The sequence below is a fragment of the Rhinatrema bivittatum genome, chromosome 7, assembly GCF_901001135.1.
Source record: "Rhinatrema bivittatum chromosome 7, aRhiBiv1.1, whole genome shotgun sequence".
NCBI classification, from domain to species: Eukaryota; Metazoa; Chordata; class Amphibia; order Gymnophiona; family Rhinatrematidae; genus Rhinatrema; species Rhinatrema bivittatum.
In genome coordinates, this window is record NC_042621.1 from 34,359,451 (window position 1) to 34,382,587 (window position 23,137).

General features: G+C 45.2%; 1 protein-coding gene across 2 annotated transcripts in view; it reads right to left on the reverse strand.

Moving 5' to 3' along the window:
- Positions 1-19,870, reverse strand: part of LOC115095045 (fatty acyl-CoA hydrolase precursor, medium chain-like) — a 249,318-nt gene extending 229,448 nt beyond the window's left edge. For both annotated transcript variants that reach the window (XM_029608227.1, XM_029608226.1), the window contains exon 1: positions 19,649-19,870. The gene's annotated coding sequence lies outside the window, so the exon portion shown is untranslated. The remainder of the gene's footprint in view (positions 1-19,648) is intronic.
- Positions 19,871-23,137: the final 3,267 nt, after the last annotated feature.

Here is a 23,137-nt window from a genome sequence, read left to right on the forward strand (position 1 = left end):
GAATGGGGAAGGGCACCTAATGTCTTTTGAAGAACTCCGAGACTTATATCAATTGCGTCCACTACAGGTCTTTTCATACTTACAAATCCAACATTATATTAGATCTTTGCCTTTAGATACCTTAACCCCCAGAGTTTTCCACTCGGTGGCGGAGTTTTTTCAGTTAGAAACCACGCAACCCCCATCCTTGTCTCTTTACTACAAATCTCTTGTAAAACTGCACCACCAAGAGCCATATTCGGTTCTGGTAGACCGTTGGAATAAGGATGGAGTGTTTGTAGTAACGGTCTCTATTCTCCGAGCATGCTTTCGGCGAGTATCACAAATCACAGGGAGTATGTATTACCAGGAGATGCAGTACAAATTTCTGCGTAGAGCCTATGTCACAGGCAGATTGCATTTTACTCAAAACTTTCTTTGTCAGCCACCTGCGACAGGTGTCACTGAGGCCATGGTACCTTATCCCATTCCTTTTGGGCATGCCCCCCCAATTAGGAGATACTGGGGCCGTATTGCATGTTATCTTATGGACTTACTTGGGCTCTTGTTTCCCATTACTCCACTCTTTTTTCTCTTTGGATGTGTACCGAGTTTGTCGGTTCGAAGAGGGGGTTCCCGTCTTCTCATTCTGAAGGCATGCTTGGTGGGGAAAAAGGTGATTTTGTTGCACTGGAAGAGCACAGAGACTCCATCATTCTGGACATGGCGGAATCACTTACATCATCTGTTGTGGATGGAAGACCTGGCATCCCGCACCTCTCCCAAGCTACGCAGACGATTCTTGGAAGTCTGGGACCCTTATCTTCAGGCACTACCACACAGGTCCAGGAGTTTAATATTGAACGCTTGACTATCTTTTTCTCTCCAATGTTTCTGGTCTGGTGATCATCTGCAGAGCCTCATTTATGTAGAACTCACAGCATGGCATGTTGGGGGAGTTGAGGGTTTGGGAGGGCTGGAGGGGTGGGGGGTGGGGTGGATGGGACAGCAGTGTTCCTGGTGCTATACTTAAATGACCTTTGTAAGGGTCTGGCAGAGTTTCAGAGTCCACACTCTGCTGACCCAATGTTCTATTGTTTGGTTTGTATAAAACAATAAAAATCTTTGAACACAAAAGTTTGTCCTGGCCACGCATGCACCTGGGGGGGGGGGGGGGGGGGGGCAGATCCCCAGAAGCAGCTGGTGGCGTCTGCCACATGAAGAGCCCCGGAGCGGCCTGCCTCAGACCACCGCGACGAGAGACTGGAGCCGGTGTCTGCCGGTAGAGGTAGGGGGACCTGGCTGCGGCGGGGATTCCCAACAATTTGACAAAACCATATTTCTTTTACTCCACGATGACCATTACTATGGTGTAATAGAAATCAAGAAGTTATTAGGGGTGCAAAACGTTTGTAACTATGCCTGACACTGAACAGTCATGGTCATAATTGTAAGGGTTATGCTGCCTTTGTTTGAGACACATGTGTAAATAACGTGGGTGTGGAACAACAATGTCCTAACTTCAGGTTGTATTGTTGCTCCAAAGAATGTTTAGATAAAACACATGGCCCAAGACGCCAAGAAAGAGGTTCATTGCTTGATTAAAATATTGTGGGATAAATGCGAATTGTACACAGAAAAGAAACACCGGTGTAAGAGCAAGCGCTGAAAGCAGTGTGGCGAACAGCTGTTGAAAAGTGAGAGACATCTGTGCTTGATGATAAAGATAGGCAAGCCAAAAACATTAGAAAAGTATTATTATTATTATTTATTTATTTCTTTTATATACCGACATTCAATCGAGATATCACATCGGTTTCCAGATAACCAAGGGAATAGGGCGTAGTCCGCCCTATTTTACAAAAAACAATTATAACATATTATAACAGTGGTACATGGAACAAAAGGTTATAGGATATAACAAAAGGTTATAGAAAATAACATATGTACATGAATGTGTTGTTGATAAAATAAAATTGGGATAAGGGACTTGTTGGGTAGGTAATTTAGGAATAGAGGTGGGGGGGATGAGGGAAGGGAGGGGGGAAGGTGGGGTGGGAGGAAGTAGCGGAGTGAGGGATTCAGGGGGGTGAGAAGACTTGAGTATGGGATGAGGTGGGTTGCGTTCGGGCAGGTTAAGGGTCGGGTGGGAAGGCTTTTAAAAACAGCCATGTTTTTAGGTGTTTTTTGAAGGTTTGCAGTGATGGTTCATTTCTGAGACAGGTGGGGAGGGTGTTCCATAGGGTGGGTCCCGCTATTGTTATGGCTCGTTTGCGGGTTGCGTTGAGGTGTGCAGATTTGAGATTGGGGATGGCTAGGAGGCCAGTGTTGGTGGATCTGAGGGTTCTTTGTGTGGGGTGTGGATGTATTGCGTTGTTTAGCCAGTTCATTTTGTTGTTGTGTATTTTTTTGTGCATGAGGGTGAGTGTTTTGTAATGGATTCTTTGTGTGATGGGTAGCCAGTGGAGTTCTTTGAGGGTAGGTGTGATGTGGGAGGATTTTTTGTTGTTGGTGATGATTCTGGCGGCGGCATTTTGTAGAACTTGGAGGGGTCTGATGTGGATTTCTGGTACATATTTTATGACTGTGAATGTATGCAGGAAATGGGGGTACACAAAACCAATTACATCTTTGCCATTGATCTTTACCAAGAACGGAACTGAGAATTTATGGGCCCAGATAGTAGGGATGTGCAGAGCAAAATTTTATGTTCATATTTTTTATGTCCGAAAGGGGGTCCCACTTGCGGCCAATATGGACATAAAAAAAATCCAATGAGTTGGGTATATGTACATATGTGCAAAAAAAAAATTTAAACCCCCTCACCCTCCTTAATCCCCCCCCCCAGACTTACCACAACTCCCTGGTGATCGAGCGAGGAGTGAGGACGTCATTTCTGCAATCCTTGGCGAGAAGCATGTGACGTCGGTGGCACGTCGAGTGACGCGGCGTCACGTGATTCCCGGCTCGTTCGCGCCGGACGGCTCGTTCGGCCCAAAAAGAACTTTTCGCCAGCTTGGGGGGGCCTCCTGACCCCCCCAAGCTGGCGAAAAGTTCTTTTTGGGCCGAATGAGCCGTCCGGCGCGAACGAGCCGGGAATCACGTGACGCCGGCGTCACTCGACGTGCCGCCGACATCACATGCTTCTCGCCAAGGATTGCAGAAATGGCGTCCTCACTCCTCGCTCCATCACCAGGGAGTTGTGGTAAGTCGGGGGGGGGGGGGATTAAGGAGGGTGAGGGGGTTTATATTTTTATTTTGGCTCAACAATCGCGATTTCCCACATATCGAACATATCTATGTTCGATATGTGGGAAATCCGATCGTTTATGTCGAATCAATTTTTTAAGTAAAAAAAAAATATGAGTTGCGTTTTACTAATGCGGTCAATCCGAATGCACACCCCTACCAGATAGTCTCATTGCCTTTATTAGGACTTTTATCGCCAAAAGATTCAGAAACTACACCTTCATAGCTCACAATTGCAAGGGGTATGGCGGGTATTTTATAGAAAGCCAGTTGCTAAAAGAAAAGATGGAGACAGAATCTGAGCTAGACCATTTGCTAGCTCAGAGCACTAAACCTTTACAAATCCTAGTTGAAACCCTGGGAATTCGGTTTATAGATTGTTTGAATTTTCTCCCCATGAAACTGAGCAAGCTCCTGCAAACCATGGGTTTTGAAGGTTGGAAGGGTTATTTCCCCCCAATATTTTAACACCAAGTAAAACCAAAATTACATGATCACAATGCCCAAAGAAAAATATTATGGCATTGAAAGCACGATGCCTGATGAGAAGGAGACCTTTACACAGTAGTATAATGAGAACAAGGATAAAATGTTCAACTTACAGAAAGAATTGGCCTATTATTGCCGACAGGACGTGTATATTTTGTGTCCGACCTGTGTCCTGTACAGAGAAAAAATCGTGCAAGTGAAAGAGATATGACCGTAGAAGAAGAAGAAGAAATACCGGGGCGACAACATAAATGTATAAAAAAGCAGTATAGACCGCTCAAATACATAACACTGGCATTGGCGTGCATGGCCATATATAGGTTTATGTTTTTAAAACCCAAAACTCTAGTGCTAACCCTCCCAGATAATTATCACAGGCAGACCAAGGATATATTCAACCTCCAGCATCCAGTGTCTGAGGTATAAGGTGGCCAAGGAGAACATACAAATCAGACATGCTCTATAAGGTGGAGAAGTACAGGTGGGCCTCTGTTTTCTCATGGCTACCTTTGTATCGATGGGGTGCACACAGCGTTTGAATTCAACTGTAGTCATAGGCTGTAGTCATGAAAGTGACTACAGCCTATGACTACAGCCTCAATAATACAATAGTAACAAACAGTAAAAGTGCTGAACCCCTACGATACTTACTGCCTGCATTAAAGCCACTACCCGTTATAGCCACCGTAGTATCCAGTCTAGCCACTCCAGCATCCAGTCCAGCCACTCCAGCATCCAGCATCCAGTCCAGCCACTCCAGCATCCAGTCCAGCCACTCCAGCATCCAGTCCAGCAAACTAAGAAGAATGTCTCCATCCTTTCCAATCCCAATCCTCCCTCACGGTCCACCTTCCAAAGGACATTCAACTTGACACGCCCACTACCAGAACCTTAAATCCATCTCTCCAATCATGATCACTCCCATTACCCAAATGCTAGGCCTCACACTATTTACGTTAACACTATTCAATGCACAATCCCTAACTAAAAAATCAGTAATACTAAATGACTATCTCATCGATGTGAAACCGGACATATGCGCAATTACTGAGACATGGCTCAAACCTTCAGACACTGCAATAATTAACCAACTACCCACAGAGACATACAACTTCTTCTCCATCCCACGTCAGGGAAAAAAAAAAGGAGGAGGAATCCTCCTAGCTACAAAAAAGGTCCTCAGATTCACTCAACACTCCTCCAATACCGACTCGAAACTCGAATTTGGCTTCTTCACATCAGACAAACTCCAAATTTTACTTCTCTACGCTCCTCCAGGTTTACTGGAAACAGACGCATCTCCCCTGGTCGAACTAACTACCTCCCTTATCAATCTAGATGCCCCAGCGATAATCTTAGGTGACTTCAACCTGCACATCGACAACGCCAAATTATCACCCAACTGCGAAGCCTTACTCACAGCATACTCCGCTTTAGGTTTCACTCAACTAGTTAACAAACCCACACACAAAGCGGGACACACGTTAGACCTTATCTTCATCAATACAGCAATCAAACTGGTCCAGCACCCAACCTGCACGAAGGTACCATGGTCAGATCACTCCCTCATAACTTCCTCATTCTCAATAAAAGATACCAGTCCAACTCGCATACCCTCACATTGCTTTACTTACAGGAAAACATGCACCACAGAAGATCTTAGCAATCACTTATTATCACATCTCACCCAAGTAGACTTCACCAACCCGAATTCAGCGCTTCGATCTTGGAACAACATCACGGAATCGATAGCCAACAAGCTATGCCCCCTAACAACAAAAAAACCTCACCCCAACTCGTCCAAAAGACAACCATGGTTTACTCTAGAGCTAAGAAAGCTTAAATTATTGCTAAGACAAAATGAGGCTAAATGGCGTAAAAACCCATGCACCATCACTCTATCTACCTATAAATCTACTCTTCACCAATACAAATCCAATACATTAAGATCCAAAAGGAACCACTACGCATCCAAGATCCACCACCTAATCTTCGACGCTAAAGCCCTCTTTAGCTACGTCTCCAACCTCACTCAAATAAACTCATCAGAAATCGCTCTCAACCAAGCCAAATCTAAAGCGGAAGAACTAGCGCTATTTTTCAATAACAAAATCAGCAAACTTCTAACTCAGCTGCCCTCTAACACCGCATCTACTTCTATACCACCTCAGACTACCTTCAAAAATTCCCGCTTAGAACTGGAACTAACTTCTTCCATCGAGATCCAAGGTATTCTACGGAAAATGAAACCATCTTCTCACCCTTCGGACCACATCCCCTCGAAATTGCTTCTATCAATTCCTGACTCCATCTCCAAATCCCTGTCAGACATCATAAATTGCTCAATAACACAAGGTTCTTACCCAGATGACCTAAAATTGGCCTCTCTCAAACCATTACTGAAGAAACCTAATCTAGATCCTAATGACCCAAACAACTACAGACCTATCGCCAACCTCCCCTTCATAGCTAAGATTATGGAGAAACTGGTGAACACCCGACTCTCAAACTACATTGAAGAAAACAACCTCCTATTCCCATCACAATACGGTTTCCGCAAAACACTAAGCACGGAGTCCCTCCTCATTTCCTTAACGGATCACCTCATCCTGGGCCTCGATAAAGGGCAAGCCTTCTTACTGATCCTACTGGACCTTTCTTCAGCCTTTGACACCGTCAATCATGCCTTACTCATTAACCAGAGCCTCCATAGGCATCTCAGGCACAGCACTATCTTGGTTCATATCATTTCTCAGCAATAGAGGATACAAGGTCAAGATACAGAACAAAGAATCCTCTCAACATCTGTCGTCAGTAGGAGTCCCACAGGGGTCTTCCCTGTCTCCTACTTTATTTAACATTTACCTTATACCATTATGCCAACTTCTCACCGACCTCAACCTCAAACACTACCTTTACGCGGACGATATCCAGGTCCTGATACCCATTAAGGATTCCTTCGCAAAAACTCTGGCTTACTGGGATACATGCCTTCAAAAAATTAAACTCCTCCTCACCAGCTTAAATTTGGTATTAAACTCCGGCAAAACTGAACTCCTGCTCATCGCCTCAGAAAATAACACCATCACCTCTGCACAACAAGCCACGCCAAAAATCACACAAGTGAGAGACCTAGGAGTCCTAATTGATAATCGCCTGAATTTCAAAGCCACTATTAACAAAACCACCAAAGACTGTTTCTACAAACTACAAGTGCTGAAAAGAATTAGACCTCTTTTCCATGCCCAAGATTTTAGAACCATTCTACAAGCAATTATTTTTTCAAAATTAGACTATTGTAACACCATCCTACTCGGCCTTCCCGCTTCATACACTAAACCGCTCCAGATGGTGCAAAATGCAGCTGCACGAATTCTGACAAATACCAGGAGAAGGGACCACATAACCCCCATACTAAAGAGCCTCCATTGGCTACCTATACACTTTAGAATAATATACAAGGCCATTCTCACCACATACAAAATCACCCACCAACTGGCTCCCATCGACCTACAGATCCCCCTCCGACTACACAACTCATCAAGACCGACAAGAGATGCATACAAGGGATCGCTACAGGTACCACCGTCCAAATCTACCAGACACTGCACACTAAGAGACCGGGCTTTCTCTACAGCCATCCCTCCGTTATGGAACTCCATCCCCTCAAATCTCAGAACAGAACCTTGCATCTCAACCTTCAAAAAAAGACTAAAGACCTGGATATTCTTACAAGCCTTCCCGGACGCCAACATAGTCAACTAATCTCCAACTACACCTTGGTTATCCATTCTATTGTTTTACATATGTAATTTAATAACCTATCCTTTCTCTTCCTTCTCATCCAAGTTCTTATCACCCTGTTATATGTAACTGCCTTTTCAGCACCTTTGTTATAGTTATGTTTTCTATGCACCCCTGTTTTATGTGAACCAGCATGATGTGACTGCTGTCTCGAATGCCGGTATATAAAAATTTGAAATAAATAAATAAATAAATAACACGGCTGTACCGTTTGTTTTAAGGAAGGAGCACAGAACCCCCTAATGGCTGACACCTTTGGGTTTCTGAACTAAAAACACAAATCAAGGTGGATTTGCTAAAGAGAGAAGGGTTTAAGGTCATAAACATCTGGGAACACGAATGGAGCAGGATGGCAAAAACAGACGGTTCCTGCACAGCACCTTAGAGGCAAACAGCTCTAAAAAGTAGTGGAGAGGAGAAAGGGGGCATCCCTGCCTTATTCCCCATTCTACTGTACAGAGGTCTGAGTAGCTACCATTAACTTTTATACAAGCCCGAGGCAAGTCGTAGAGTTTGTCGAGCCAGTGAATAAAAGTTTGACCAAACTGCATTTTTTCTAACATTTTGAATAAAAATGGCCAATGAATAAGGTCAAACGCCTTTTCAGCATCAACTGAGAGCCATATCCACCATATCAGATCCACAATATTTCGCACATTGTCTGCGACCATACGGCCACTCGGCCAGTGGCAAAGCCAGCTTGATCCGGGTGGATACATTTAGTCTGTTTGCTAAGATTTTTGCAAAAACTTTTAGCTCAATATTTATTAAAGATATATTGCAGTACGAGCCACAGACTGTTGGATCTCGGCCAGGCTTGGCTATGATGGTAATGCTATCAATATTAGAATTAGGTGAGAAAGAATAAGTACCGTGAAGTGAATTAAACATTTTTGTAAGAAGAGGGACTGTTTGTATAGAAAAGTTTTGGTAAAACCTGGCTGTGTAGCCGTCTAGGCCAGGAGACTTTCTAGCCTTAAGATTTTGGATAGCATATAGCACTTCATAGGGGTAATTTCTTTTTCCAATAATGAATGTTGCTGTTCCGTAAGAGTTGGAAGGGTCACACTGTTCAGGTAAGTATCAATTTGAACAGAGCAGATAGCTGGATTTTTGCTATATAACTGAGCAAAGAATTCTAGGTGTTATGTTCGTGGACCCTTGGGCTGGTTGGAACAGAAGATGGAGTACTGTGGAGGTCCACAGCGAATGTCCCAACCAGGAGGCAGTTCGGAAGCTCGGTGCTGGCTGACGCTCTGGTCTACGGTGAAGTCTTTTACGACCAAGGACGAGACCCTCACTGGACGGATGGACGGTGTTGGACCGAAGAGGAAGAAGATTCTTCGCCCTGGAGACCGGTACTCCCCCGGGAGGAGCCCTTAGGAGTCCAGCCGCTGGGACTTTAGGAGATTCACCCTGGAAGCCGAAATCCCCCCAGGAGGAGCCCGTAGGGACACGGCCGCTGGGACTTAGGCGACTTCCTGAGGATGCGGGTGGTCCGGATGCAGGCGCCTCCTGCAGGTCGTGGTTCCTGACGGCTGGCGCCTCCAGCAGGTTGTGGGAAATCCAGAAGTCAGTCCAGGAGTCGGAGTCCAAGGATGGTCCGCAGCCAGTCCAGGGGTCGGTATCCAGAGAGCGGTCCGCAGCCAGTCCAGGGTCAGAGCCAGAAGAATGATCCAAAGCCAGTCCAGGGGTCAAGCCAGAAGAACGATCCAAAGCCAGTCCAAGGGTCAGAGCCAGAAGAATCAACAGCAGGACGAAGACAACCAAGACCACAGCAGCACAAACCAACTCTAGGAACCTTGTTGCAAGGCACTGGAGTGAAGTAGATGCAGGGTACATATACCCTGAAGGCGTCTGACGTCATCCACAGGTACAGCAGCTGAACATGATTTTCCCGCGCTGGCCCCTTTAAGGAAGGCTCCTCCCCATGCACGTGCGACAGGGGGCGGGGCCAGCCGCGCCGAACCGTCGACGTCTCTCCCGAGGAGGGAGAGACGTGCTGAAGGGCCTGCAGGCCCGGGGAACCTACGAAACGGCCCGGGCCGCCCCCGAGGTAGGTGGAGGGACCGGGGCACGGCCCGGGACCACAACAGTACCCCCTCTCCTACGCCCCCTCCCTGGAGGCCGGGGCTTACTAGGGTGGTCGAGATGGAACTGGTGGAGGAGATTCTTGTCCAAAATATTGGAGGACGGCTCCCAGGAATTCTCCTCAGGACCGTACCCCTCCCATGAGAGTAGGTATTCCCACCGGCGATGATGAAATCGGATGTCCAAAACCTCCTTCACCGCATAAACGCCGTCTGCTTCAGCTTCGGTGGTGGTAGGTGCTGGGGTTTTGTCATGGAATGAGGAAAGCACCAACGGTTTAAGCAAGGATACGTGAAATACGTTATGTATCCGCAGCGTGGAAGGTAAACGTAGGCGGTAGGATACTGCCCCTACCCGCTACAAAACTGTGAATGGGCCCACAAACTTGGGAGCTAAGCGCATGGACGGGAGCCGTAGCTGAAGATTCTTGGTACTTAACCAAACTTTACTGCCAGGGATGAAGACCGGAGCCGGCCGTCTGCGGCGGTCGGCATACTTTTTCGCTTTAGCCGAGGCAAGTTGGAGCTTCTTTTGAGTGGAAGTCCACAAGGAGTGTAGCTGCTGGGCGGTGAGCTGGGCTGTCGGAGAGGAGACTGATAGAGGCAACGGTAGAGGAGGCCGAGGGATCTTTCCATAAACCAGTTGAAACGGGGACTGGCCGGTAGCTGAATGTTTATGACGATTATAGGAGAATTCGGCCCAAGGGAGGAGGGTGACCCAATCATCTTGCAAGTCCCCAACAAATGCTCGAAGAAAGGCCTTCAATGTCCGATTGGTCCGCTCGACCTGGCCATTGGCCTGTGGGTGGAAAGCTGTAGTAAGGTCCAAGCGTACCCCAAATTTCCTGCACAAGGATCTCCAGTACTTAGCCGTAAACTGCGGCCCACGGTCGGAGGAAATATGCGATGGTAAACCATGTAAACGAAATACATGCTGGGCAAAGAGGTTGGCCAGTTCTAGCGCCGAGGGTAGCTTGGTGAGGGGCACAAAGTGAGCCATCTTAGAAAAACGGTCGACCGTAACCCAGATCACAGTCTTCCCATCAGAAACAGGCAAATCCACAATGAAGTCGGTGGAGAGGTGCGTCCACGGTTCCGTAGGAGTGGGCAGCGGCTGTAAAAGTCCCCAGGGGCATCCAGGAAATGGCTTGTGTTGAGCACAGTTGGGACACGACTGGACATACTGTCGCACATCTTCCTTCACTCGAGGCCACCAGTAAAATTCGGTCAGGAGTTCCAGAGTCCGGTGAATCCCTGGATGTCCGGCGGTCAGCGAATCGTGAGCCCAGGCTAAGACCTTCCTTCGAGACCGTGTCGGAACCACCGTCTTACCCGCTGGGACCACTTCAGCAGCTGCCATCAAGACCCTGGCGGGATCCAGGATGTATTGAGCTGGGTTAGGTGCATCTTCAGGTTCGGATGTCCGAGAGAGTGCGTCCGCTCGGATGTTCTTTGCTGCTGGTCGGTATCGAAGGGAAAAGTTGAAACGACTGCTGCGGATTGAGGCGTTTGGCCCGACACAAGTACTCGAGATTTTTGTGATCGGTGTAAACGATGACTGAATGCTGCGCTCCCTCCAGCCACTGACGCCACTCCTCGAAAGCCAGCTTAATTGCCAGTAGCTCCTTGTCTCCAATGCCATAGTTCCTCTCAGCTGAGGAAAATTTACGAGAGTAGAATGAACAGGGCAGAAGCTTACCCTTGGTCGACAGCTGGCTTAGAACTGCCCCCACAGCTGTATCCAAAGCATCCACCTCGACAATGAACTGACGCTGGGGATCAGGATGGTGTAGGCAGGTGTCCTGGAGGAATGCTTCTTTTAAGTCAAGAAAGGCTTGTATGGCCGTAGTCGGCCAATTTTTGGCAGACCCCCTTCTTGGTGAGCGCAGTTAGAGGAGCCACCTTCTGAGAGTAATGCGGAATGAATTGTCGGTAAAAGTTGGCGAACCCCAGGAATCGTTGGAGGGCTTTCAGCCCCTGGGGTTGTGGCCAGTTCTTGATTGCAGCAAATGGTACATGATATCAACAAACATTACGGCTTTCATAGATCACCTCCCTTCTTGCTTTATGGGTCCAAATGGTACATGATACAGACATAATAAATGCATATTTGTGTTCAGCTTGTTAAAATCTACTTGTTTCACCGAAGGTTGTGGAGGAAACAAAATGTTCCCAGAAATGTGTTTATGGCAAACTGCTTCTTGAAGATCAGATAGGCAGGAGGTCAGATGATCAGTCATGCTTGCTTCATTATCATAATGATGGCAGCTCCTCCAAAGATTTTCTGCTTTTTTTCATGTCTTAATACCTGTCTAAAGGAACAATCGGTAGCAGTACAATCTCTCACCGTCGCTCAGTCCTACACTACCTTGAGAGGCTACTATACCCCAAACAGGAGATCATCCTTTCAACGACTTCCATACCGTCCATACAATTCTTATCAGACTCCGCCGTATCAACCTCCTCCTCGGCAGCAACCACAAGCCCCTCAAAATTGCAGAGGCCGTCAGCACCCCCAGCATCAAGCAGCACAACCGCCACCTACCGCACCAAAGTCCAACCCATATTTTTAGACTTCGCTCTGCCACCATCACAAAAGGTTTTAGCAGAAGGCATAACAGGTCACCTTCCGCAGTGGGAAGCGATCACATCGGATCAGTGGGTACTGGATATCGTCCGTTCTGGGTACCAAATCCCCTTCCTGAGTTTACCATCCCTGCCCCATCTGACATCCAGGGGGCCTCATGCAGTTGCAGAAAGAAGTGTCGACCTTACTTCATCAACAGGCAATCCGTCAAATCCTTCCATCCAACCATGACACGGGGGTTCTACTCCCCATATTTCCTCATTCCAATGAAATCTGGGGGGCTCCGTCCAATCTTGGATCTCAGAGACATCAACACGTTCATAGTCAAGGAAAAATTCAAGATGATATCCCTCAAATCCATCCTACCCCTGATTCCTCCCACGGCTTGGATGTGTTCCTTGGATCTCAAGGATGCATACACGCATATTCCAATGCATCCTTCCTCCTGGCAATACCTATCCTTTTAAGTTCAGGACCAGCACTTCCAATACAAGGTACTGTCCTTCGGCCTCAGTGGCACCCAGGGTATTCACCAAGTGCATGGCGGTGCTGGTGGCGTTCCTCCGTCAACGGGGAGTTATAATTTTTCCTTATCTGGATGATTGGCTCCTGATAGCGTCAGACCCTCAGACGCTCCAGAAGAACTTTCAGGACATGATCTTCCATCTCGACCAGTTGGGCCTCATCGTCAACTACGGAAAATCCCATCTGCAGCCGACCCAATGGCTTCAGTTTATAGGAGCCCTGTTGGACACGATACAACACAGAGTGTTCCTACCACGTGACAGACGGACCACGATGCATCAGCTCTTCCTGAGCTTACGATGTACCCCGACGCTTTAAGGCACGGCAAATTCTAACAGTGCTGGGCCACATGGCAGCAGCCATTCATGTGTTGGCTTCAACCAGACTATACATGCTCCACATTCAATGGGATCTCAAACGCCAATGGCACCAACATTCCCAACCATTGATGAAGAGGGTGTCTCTCACACCAGCCATGTGCAGCAAACTCGACTGGTAGCTACGCGTACTGACACTCAGCAAAGGTGTTACCTCACAATGCCGTTCTCACCACGGATGCCTCCCGCAAAGGATGGGGGGCACACCTAGATCACCTGCAGACACAAGGTCTGTGGACTCAACAGGAGCAATTGTATCAAATCAACCTCTTAGAGCTTCGAGCGATACGCTACGCATTAAAGACCTTTGTATCTCACCTTCGAGGTCATCGAGTGATGGTCTACACAGACAATCAAGTAGTCATGTTTTACATCAACAAACAAGGCGGCTCGGGCTCATGGATCCTCTGCAAAGAAGCCCTCACCATTCTATCATGGGCAGGCAAACACTCAATTCAGTTGCAAGCAACCTACTTACCGGGAATCTCCAACACCAGAGCAGACAAATTGAGCAGAGTGTTTCACCTCCACGAATGGTCTCTCAACCCAGTCATAGCAGAGGAAATATTCCGCAGGTGGGGAACACCGACAATAGACCTCTTTGCCACAGAAGCCAACTGGAAACGGCCTCGCTTCTGCTCAGTCTGGCAGAGCCCATACAGGACCTCCCAGGATGCCTTTCTCATTCCATGGACAGAATCCTTAATGTACGCGTTTCCTTCCATTCCTCTTATCACCAAAACATTGCAAAAATACATGCATGACAAAGCACAATTGATTCTGATAGCACCCGCGTGGCCGCGTCAGTTGTGGTACACGCACCTACTCCAGCTGTCCACAGCGGAGCCATTCCGCTTACCAAATCAAGAAGACCTACTATCGCAGGAAGAAGGCTCTCTCCTGCACCCACTCCATGCCTCCTTACATCTAACAGCGTGGAGATTGAGCGGATCCTTCTTGCTGAACAGGGATTCTCAGTTTCAGTACAAAATGTAATTTTGGCCTCCAGGAAGCCGTCCACAAGACGCAGTTACCAATTCAAATGGAAATGATATGCAACGTGGTGCACCTCAAATGGGGCGGATCCACTCACATGCCCCCCGAACATTCTTCTCACGTATCTACATACACTGCATGTAGCGGGCCTTGCCACGGCTTCTGTTCGAGTCCACCTTAGTGCTATAGCTGCATTTCACCGTCTACATGAGGGGCATCCCGTCTCTCATCATCCAATGGTTTCGTGATTCCTCGGGGGCCTCCAATAACAACCCCCCCCCGTACCATGGAACCTCAATCTGGTACTGGAACAATTTTTGCTGGCCCCATTCGAACCAATGGACGCGGCACATCCCAAATACCCCACCTGGAAAATGGTTTTCCTAGTTGCGGTGACCTCAGCTTGCCGAGTCAGTGAGTTACAAGCCTTGGTACATTATGCTCCATATCTTCAGTTTCATCACGATAAAGTGTTCCTTTGGACCCATCCTACCTTTCTACCGAAGGTGGTATCTCAATTTCATCTCAACCAATCTATTGAATTACCTACATTCTGCCCGAAGCCGCATCAGAACGAACGTGAGAAACTTCTACACACATTGGACTGCAAGAGGGCATTGGCTTACTATAAGCAACGAACCCAATCCCCTAACAGAGTCTCACAACTATTTGTCTCTTTCAGTCCAAATGCTCCTGGTCTACCAGTAGCTAAACGAACTATTTCTAGTTGGATTACTCAGTGCATACTTTTCTGCTACAACAAACAGCAGATCGAATTACCGTCTTGTCCTACAGCTCATCAAACCAGAGCAGTAGCAGCTTCGCTGGCTCATTTGAAACATGTTCCACTGCTAGACATATGCAAAGCTGCCACGTGGGCGTCTCTTCACACATTCACCTCCCTTTACTGCTTGGACCAGCAGACAGCAGAAGATGCCAAATTGGGAAGGACATTATTGCATTCATTAAAGGAACTGCAGGTGTGGTCGACTGGCACATGATTGGTAACACACTGCAAGCAAGATACTAACTGAAATAATACCATGCAGCATGTTGGGGAGCTTCGGACTCCCACGACAGCATAGCTAATTCAGCCTATCGACGGGAAAAAGCAAGTTTGCTTACCGTAAACGGTGTTTCTGTAGATAGCAGGATGAATTAGCCATGCTGACCCGCCCACCTCCCTGCACAGTCAACCGTCGTACCCTACGACCTCGCTTGCTTTATCACAGACTGAGGAGAGTCGATCCAAGCACGGGAAACCATGCGCAGCCTCAGAGCAAAACTCTGACATCACTTTGGTAGCTCCGCCTCCCGGACCTGATTGACAGATCCCACGACAGCATGGCTAACTGCTATCTACGGAAACACCATTTACGGTAAGCAAACTTGCTTTTTTCTAGTCACCAATTCCCTCAATAATGTTCTGCAATATCTGAAAATATATCTTTTCGCCATCGAAAAATGGCTATTTCATAACCGTCTCACACTTAACATTTCAAAAACAGAAATCATTTATCTAACATGACATTCCATTTCTGAAGAACTACCCAAATTCATGATTGGTAATCATACATTGTCAATTACCATCTCCCCTTATGTACGTAATCTGGGGTTCTGTTAGATTCTAATCTTAGTATAAAAACTCATATTCATAACTTAATAAAACTGGTTATTACAAACTGAGAGAATGTTACGAAGATAAAATCCCCTCTTGGATACTATTTGGGCAAATTTTAAAAGGCCCGTGTGCATAAAATTCAGGGGGTATGCGCATGGCCAGGCCCTGCATGCGCATTTTCTAAAAGGCCTGACCACGCATGTAACCCCTGATACGCCACAAAGTGCCAGGCCTCCGGAAAGGGGCGAGCCTGGGGCCGTGGTCTGGGTGGGGAGGGGAGGGCTGGGACAGCGTCATTAGACGCTATTCCGAGGAAGCGCGAACTGGCAGCCGGCCAGCGCATGGAAGATTCCTCTGCTACAGAGGAGCCGTAAGTAGAAAAATTAAAAAATTGGGGATAGATAGGGGTAGTTTAGGAGTTGGGGAGGAGAGGGGAAGAGGGAGGAAGGATAGAGTTAGGGAAGTTTCCTCCCAGTCCGCTCCTTTATTGGAGTGATCTGGGAGGGAACTGGGAAAAACAGAAATTGCATCGCCGCAAGTAAATTAAAAAATACCCCCCTGCATGCGGAAGAGGTCATTCGCCCGGACATGCATGCTCGGGGAATCCTATTTTATAACATGTGCGTACCAGGAACCATACGCACATGGACATGTGTGCGGTTTTTTTTTTTAATGTACTCCAATGACTTTAGAAAAGTGCTACAGCAATAAATATTTTACGAATTTGATTACTGCAAATCTTTCTTGTTAGGCTTACATGACTTCACTTCTTCAATTGGTACAAAAGTCTGCTATTTGCATATTAACTGGCTGTTCAAAATAACGATCACATCACTCCCATGTTGGCATCATTGCATTTGCTTGCATTCCATTTCAGAATTCAATATAAAATTTTTACAGTCATTTACAAAACTATTTCATTCAATAATACTGCTGACTAGGAGCTGCTTTCCACATATACACCCCTTAAAATACATCGAGATCTGCAAACAAAGGCTTAATATTTGTTCCAACTATAGTCAAGCTCATCTGAGCGAGGTGTGTGAATGTGCAATTTCAGTAGCTGATCCACTAAAATAGAATACCATGCCTGAATACCTTTGACTAACACTTAACACCAATACATTTAAAATAAAATTTAAAACATGGCTATGTGAACAAGCTTTTTCTAATTAACATCATATCATTATTAGATCCTATGTAATTTTTTTTTTTTTTTTTTTTTTTTTTTTTTAATTATTTATTTCTCAATTTTCATGTCATAATACATTACGACAGACATACAATAAATTTATACAACCCTTATTTCAACATTTGACAATACTATTTAAATTTCAATACTCAGAAATATTTGACTAAGGAAAATACACAACCAAAATACAGCAAATGTTGTGGAAACTAGACTTTTGCATAACTAAATTAAATAATATTCAGGAATTAAAGCCTGAGATCATTGGAAATCACAATTTGGAGATTAATAAGAAAAACCATACTTCTATTACATATGGTACAGTTATTGCAGTTCCCTTTACATTGTACCTGATACTTCAGGGTACTATTGGGGAAGAGGCAGTTGGCTCTCTTGCCTCTACAAATTGGGTTAGATGTTCTATTTGGGAGAAGATAAAAGTCTCATTTCCCCACTTGATTATACAACGGCAAGGGTATCTAAGCATATATGAAAACCCCAGTGCAGTTACCCTTGATCTTAATGCCAGAAAATCTTTTCTTTTTGTACGTGTGGAAGGGGCCAGATCTGGGAAGATTTTAACATCTTGTCCATAATAGGTAACTGGGAATTTCTGAAAGTAAACTTTCATTAATTTACTCACATCAGCTGTAGTTAATAAAGAAACAATTAATGTATTTCGATCTATTACCTGTAAGGTAGAGTTTTCTAGAAAACTTGTAAGATTACTAGGTATTGATACAGCAGGATCTGAGGTTCTTTTCTTTACAAAGAAACAAGAGTTTGTTGATGGAATATTATTCTCAGAAAAACCTAGAACCTCAGTAAAAAATCTTTTCAAAGAAATAAATGGGATTTCTCCCACTATTTTAGGAAAATTCACAATCCTTACATTTAGTTGTCTCATATTATTTTCAAGGATTTCCAAACGGTTTAAACATGCAATCTGGTCCTTAACCACTAAGTTATTTAAACACTGTACAGTTCTTATGTTGTTTTCAGCTTCTTCTACTCTTGTCGTCATTTCGGTAACTTGTCTCTGTGTACCATGTAATTGTTGTTGTAAATTGGAGGATACAGAGTCTATTTTCTCCTCCAACCTATTCACAGTGGCATTCAAGCCACTTACCAAGTCCCAAATAGCCCCTAGTGTGACCGTCTCGGGCCTAGTTGTTAAGGGGTGCCTATCCATGGGATTTTCAGTTTGGGGGAAGTTTAGATGTAAACCTGCAGACACTGTAGTTGTTCCTTCTCCTCCATTAGAGGTTACTTCCGTGGGTTTACCCACTGAATTTGGTCCCAAAACAACTTCCCCAGATGTTTCTTTTTGTAACACTTTGTCAGTAGGCAAAGCTGCTACAGCTCCTTCTGGTCCACTTTGGATTGGAGGCGGTCTGTAATCAGGACTGAGGGAAGCCTCATCCTGGGAAGCCTCCTGTTCTCCTTTCAAGGGGCTCCCAAAGGGATCACCGGAACCCTCTTTCCCTAACTGCTGCATAAAACGGTCTATCTCAAGTTGAAGTAATGAAGGCAAGGGTTCCGAGGGGAAGGCCCTAACCTTGCCTTTTCGTTTAGCTGGCATAATAATTCTCAGAGAGCTCTATAAGGAATTTCAAAATGAGAAAGAGACGTTTCTGTACCTTTTTTCCTTTTTCCTTGATCCCAGTAGTTGGAGTCCGTCTGCAAGGCTTCCTCTGTTAGACCGTCCAAATCCGGACTAAGCCGGACCAAGCCGTGCGCACCCCTTAGGTGCGCACGGCTTTGGCGGCGCGCCGGCAGCAGCGGGGCGCCGCACACGCGCCGGTTTTGAGGCGCGTCTGGCTCCTCCCCTCGGGTCAGCCCTCTGTGCTGGTAAGCTGTTCCTGGCCTGACAGAGGCCCTGCACGGCACGGCAAGCTCCCGGCGTCCAGTCACTCTCGCGCCGGTTTTGAGGCGCGTCTGGCTCCTCCCCTCGGGTCAGCCCTCTGTGCTGGTAAGCTGTTCCTGGCCTGACAGAGGCCCTGCACGGCACGGCAAGCTCCCGGCATCCAGTCACTCTCGCGCCGGTTTTGAGGCGCGTCTGGCTCCTCCCCTCGGGTCAGCCCTCTGTGCTGGTAAGCTGTTCCTGGCCTGACAGAGGCCCTGCACGGCACGGCAAGCTCCCAGATCCTATGTAATTACATATTTACTGAACAGCGTGAGGTTTTGTTTGATACTGATCATGCTTATTTTTATACCCAATGTATGTATTTTGCTGTGTATGATAATTTTTTTTTGTTGTAACTCATTACGATCTTCTTTTAAATAAACAAATTAAATCTATAACAGCCAGTTAAATAAAGGATGTATAGGCATATGTCTTTTTTGTTTAGTAAACTTGACTCAGTGCTTTGAAACCCTTGTCCCTATTTACACACACTACTGTGAAGTCAGCCTATTAGTTACAGCACCTTCATTCAAGTGAAGTATAAATTAGTTCTTAAAAATGATATAAGTTCTACTAAAAAAACAGAAACAAACAAAAAAATACTTTTGCAAATGTTTTTAATTTTTTCACCTAATACCATGGTTCAGGTTTTTTCTCCCAGGGAGAGCATTCCATGCAACTTATCTTCCTTCATTAAATCACAAATTATAAAATAACTCCTGATCTCTCGATTTTCTTTGTAAGCATAATTATTCAGAAATTAAAAGATCATAAAACGAGCATTTCCATTCCCTATTTCCAGTGAAAATTCCGAGTTACAGTTTGCTGGTACTGACCTGCACAGTGATAACCTTAGAAGAGATGTCTCGCTCTGAAGTGTTGCTTCCCATGAAGGATCTCTTTATTTGAAGGAGGCGGTTCCTCTTGTCTGGCATGAACTTTTTTTAAACCATATTCTATTTTTTTTTCTTGGCCTAGCAGTTTCCTCCTGTTCCTTTGGGATATCAGCTCAATTGGAACTTTTCTCTATTGGGGATATATTTACAAATCATAACTACATGTCCCCCCCCCCCCACCACCACCACTTATCCAAACCCCCTTCACAACTAGCCCAGCCACCTCTGTGACAATCCTTGGCCACAGGCTGAAGATTGCAGCTCCTTTTGGAAATTGGTACACATGCACCCTCCGTCTGGTTACTGGGAGGTCAATTTACTCAGATAACTATCTGGGATGGAAAATTAATCTCCCCTTTATCCCACAAGACAGTTGCAGTTAGCCACAGGATAAAGGATCACTCCCAGGGATGAGGAGAGGTCAGGTGAGGCAAAGTATGCATGGTAATTTGATTTTCGCCTGAGAGGAAGAATAAGAAAATAAAACCTGCCTACATTATTAAAATGCAGTTAAGGATAACAGAGGTTTAAGATTCCTTTGGGTCACTTAGTAAATTAGATGTTCTTTAAATTGCATGTTACATCACTGCAACTATTAGAACACTTATGTAATAAATTGCAGAATTGTTCTCCTTATCCTGACCTGGTGGTGTGCTCTCCAGCTGTTCCAGGTGGTCAGCCAGCTGTGACACCACCTCCTTCCCGCTATCATCATCTGCAGGAGTCAATTAAGTGACCCCTGCTGCAGATTGCTGCCAAAAGGGTGAACCTTAAGGAGTGATCCCCTTGAAAGTTCCTTCACAAGTGTCACGAGGATAATATTTAGGGGTAGCATTTGGGCTTGTAGCTGTGGGTGGTTTCTTATTATTTTGTTATATGAATTATTTGAACAGTTATGAATTATTTCAGTAGTTGGATTAGCAGTTCCACATTCATAGTGAAAATTGGATTTGAGCTGTTTCTAGACTGTTAATCCACTTTGGGTTGAAATTCTTTCAAGGAAGGGGTAAATAAATGTAACATAAGAAGCAAAGCCCATTTTCCACAACAAAAAAAGTTGGAGAGGAAATAATTATATTGCAAATATACATTGGAGGGTTATACAAAGATATTATAAATAAACCTTTTATCTTGAAAGAAACTAATACCACTAAGTGGAATTAATGAGACCAGAACAGGGATGACAAGCATACAGTCCATAATGCCTTGTTTTAATTGGTCTGCCAACTATAGAGTCACCATAATGCAGTACTTCTGCTGTGACCAGGTAGAGTGGCCAAAATGACCCCCTATAAATAATCCACCTCACTCCCCATTTAAAAAAGCAATAAGAAAAAGGCAAATACTGCTACCACATTCAATTATACACAAGAAAAAAAGCAGAAACAACCAAATATACAATATTTTGTAAAACAATATAGATTTTTAGGTTGGTATCATAGATGAGTCAAAGCAATTGTCAGCATTATGTCAATAGTTCTATTCCTTTTCTAATCATTTACTTGCAGTCAGTTTTTTTTGAATATTTTTTTCAAAAGTACTTTGTGAAAATGATTTCAAAACAAAAACAAAGGTCAAAACCATCTTCAAATCAAGACTGTGCACAAAGGATGGCAGCTGGCTCAACAAATGCAATTGCACTAAGAACCTTTTGAAAAAAATATAAAAAACAGGTAATTGATTGCAAATAGAAGAAAACTACTGATAGAGCGCTGGCAGTAGCACAATTGTTTTGACTCATTTATGATACCCACCTAAACATTTAAAAATCGATATTCTTTTACAAAATATTGCATATTTGGTTGTTCCACTTTTTTCTTGGCTTGTGTTATCTCAGCCCTCGGCCCCTGTTCCTTCATAGCTTGCTGCCATAGCTGCGACCAGGACTGGCCCAATTTGTGAGAGAGAAGGTCTACATAAGGTGGACAGAGAGAAAACTGGAGTGGGGGAGAGGTGGGGAGGATTGCACATGAAAGGTTTTGATTGGAATTTTTGTGGCCAGTTAACCTTGACAGCCCTGGTCTAAAGAGTGGTTCATGCCAGATATTTCCTCTTTATCTTTATCATCATCTGAAAGGGAGTGGAAGAAAATAAAATTGTTTCAATCATTAACATGCAGTTAGCGAGTACAGAGCTTTATGATTAATTCAGGTCACCTTGTAAATTAGATTTTCTTTAAGCTGCATTTAATATCATTACCACAGCAATTAAACTACTTATATAATAACTTGCCTAAGGGTATACACTGAAGAATTCTCCAGATGTACTCACATGTATCTGACTTCAGCTCGTCCTCTGGTTTCTGACTTCGGCTCGTCCACTGGCTTCTGTCTCCGGCTTGTCCTCTGGCTTCTGACTTTGACTGGTCTCCTGCTCGCTGCCTGCCTTGACTTTGGTTCATCATCACCTTCGGCTGTCAGCCACCTGCCCTGAATCCTGGTTAGTTCCTTCCTTCTGCTCTTCTTCATCTGAACCGCTCCATCCAGGAGGCCTCGCCTACGTCCAAGCGGCTTGGGACCTCACGGGCTCCTCCTGGGGGAACCTCGGGCTTCCAGTGGTGAAGTTCCGGTTGGCCTCCTGGTTCCAGCTTCTCATCTCCTCAGCACCCCTGGACTTCCCTTCGGATACTCACCCTCAGGAGACTGTACATAAGTCCAAGCGATATGGAGAGAACAGAAAGATCATATAACTGACTGTTACTTCTGCATGACGAATGTGTCAGAACACTCATCAAAGAATAGGAAGTTAAATTACCCTAACCTTGCATCGGCAATGAGACCAATGTGCCGCATGACGACAGTCTTCCTGTTCCAAAACCACCAGAGGTGTGGACACGATGACGAGGATGAGGAGGTAGGCGATGATGGCGAGCCATCGCAGATGGAAGCTGCGGCTGATCCTGACTTTGTGCCATCATCCAGCGATCCTCATTTAATATCTCAGTCAGAGCTGAAACAATCTGGTGAGAGATTTGGCTTTATCGAAGAGTCGGACCCTAAGCGTCGGACAGTGGTTACAAATGAAAATCTGCGGCAAAACATTTTTAGTTTTGTTTTCTGGTGCCAACATTGCATTATAGCGTATGCCACTACAGACACGTAACAATGCTTAATGTATATCGCACTTTTCTGGCAAATGGTACATGATATCAACAAACATTACGGCTTTCATAGATCACCTCCCTTCTTGCTTTATGGGTCCAAATGGTACATGATACAGACATAATAAATGCATATTTGTGTTCAGCTTGTTAAAATCTACTTGTTTCACCGAAGGTTGTGGAGGAAACAAAATGTTCCCAGAAATGTGTTTATGGCAAACTGCTTCTTGAAGATTAGATAGGCAGGAGGTCAGATGATCAGTCATGCTTGCTTCATTATCATAATGATGGCAGCTCCTCCAAAGATTTTCTGCTTTTTTTCATGTCTT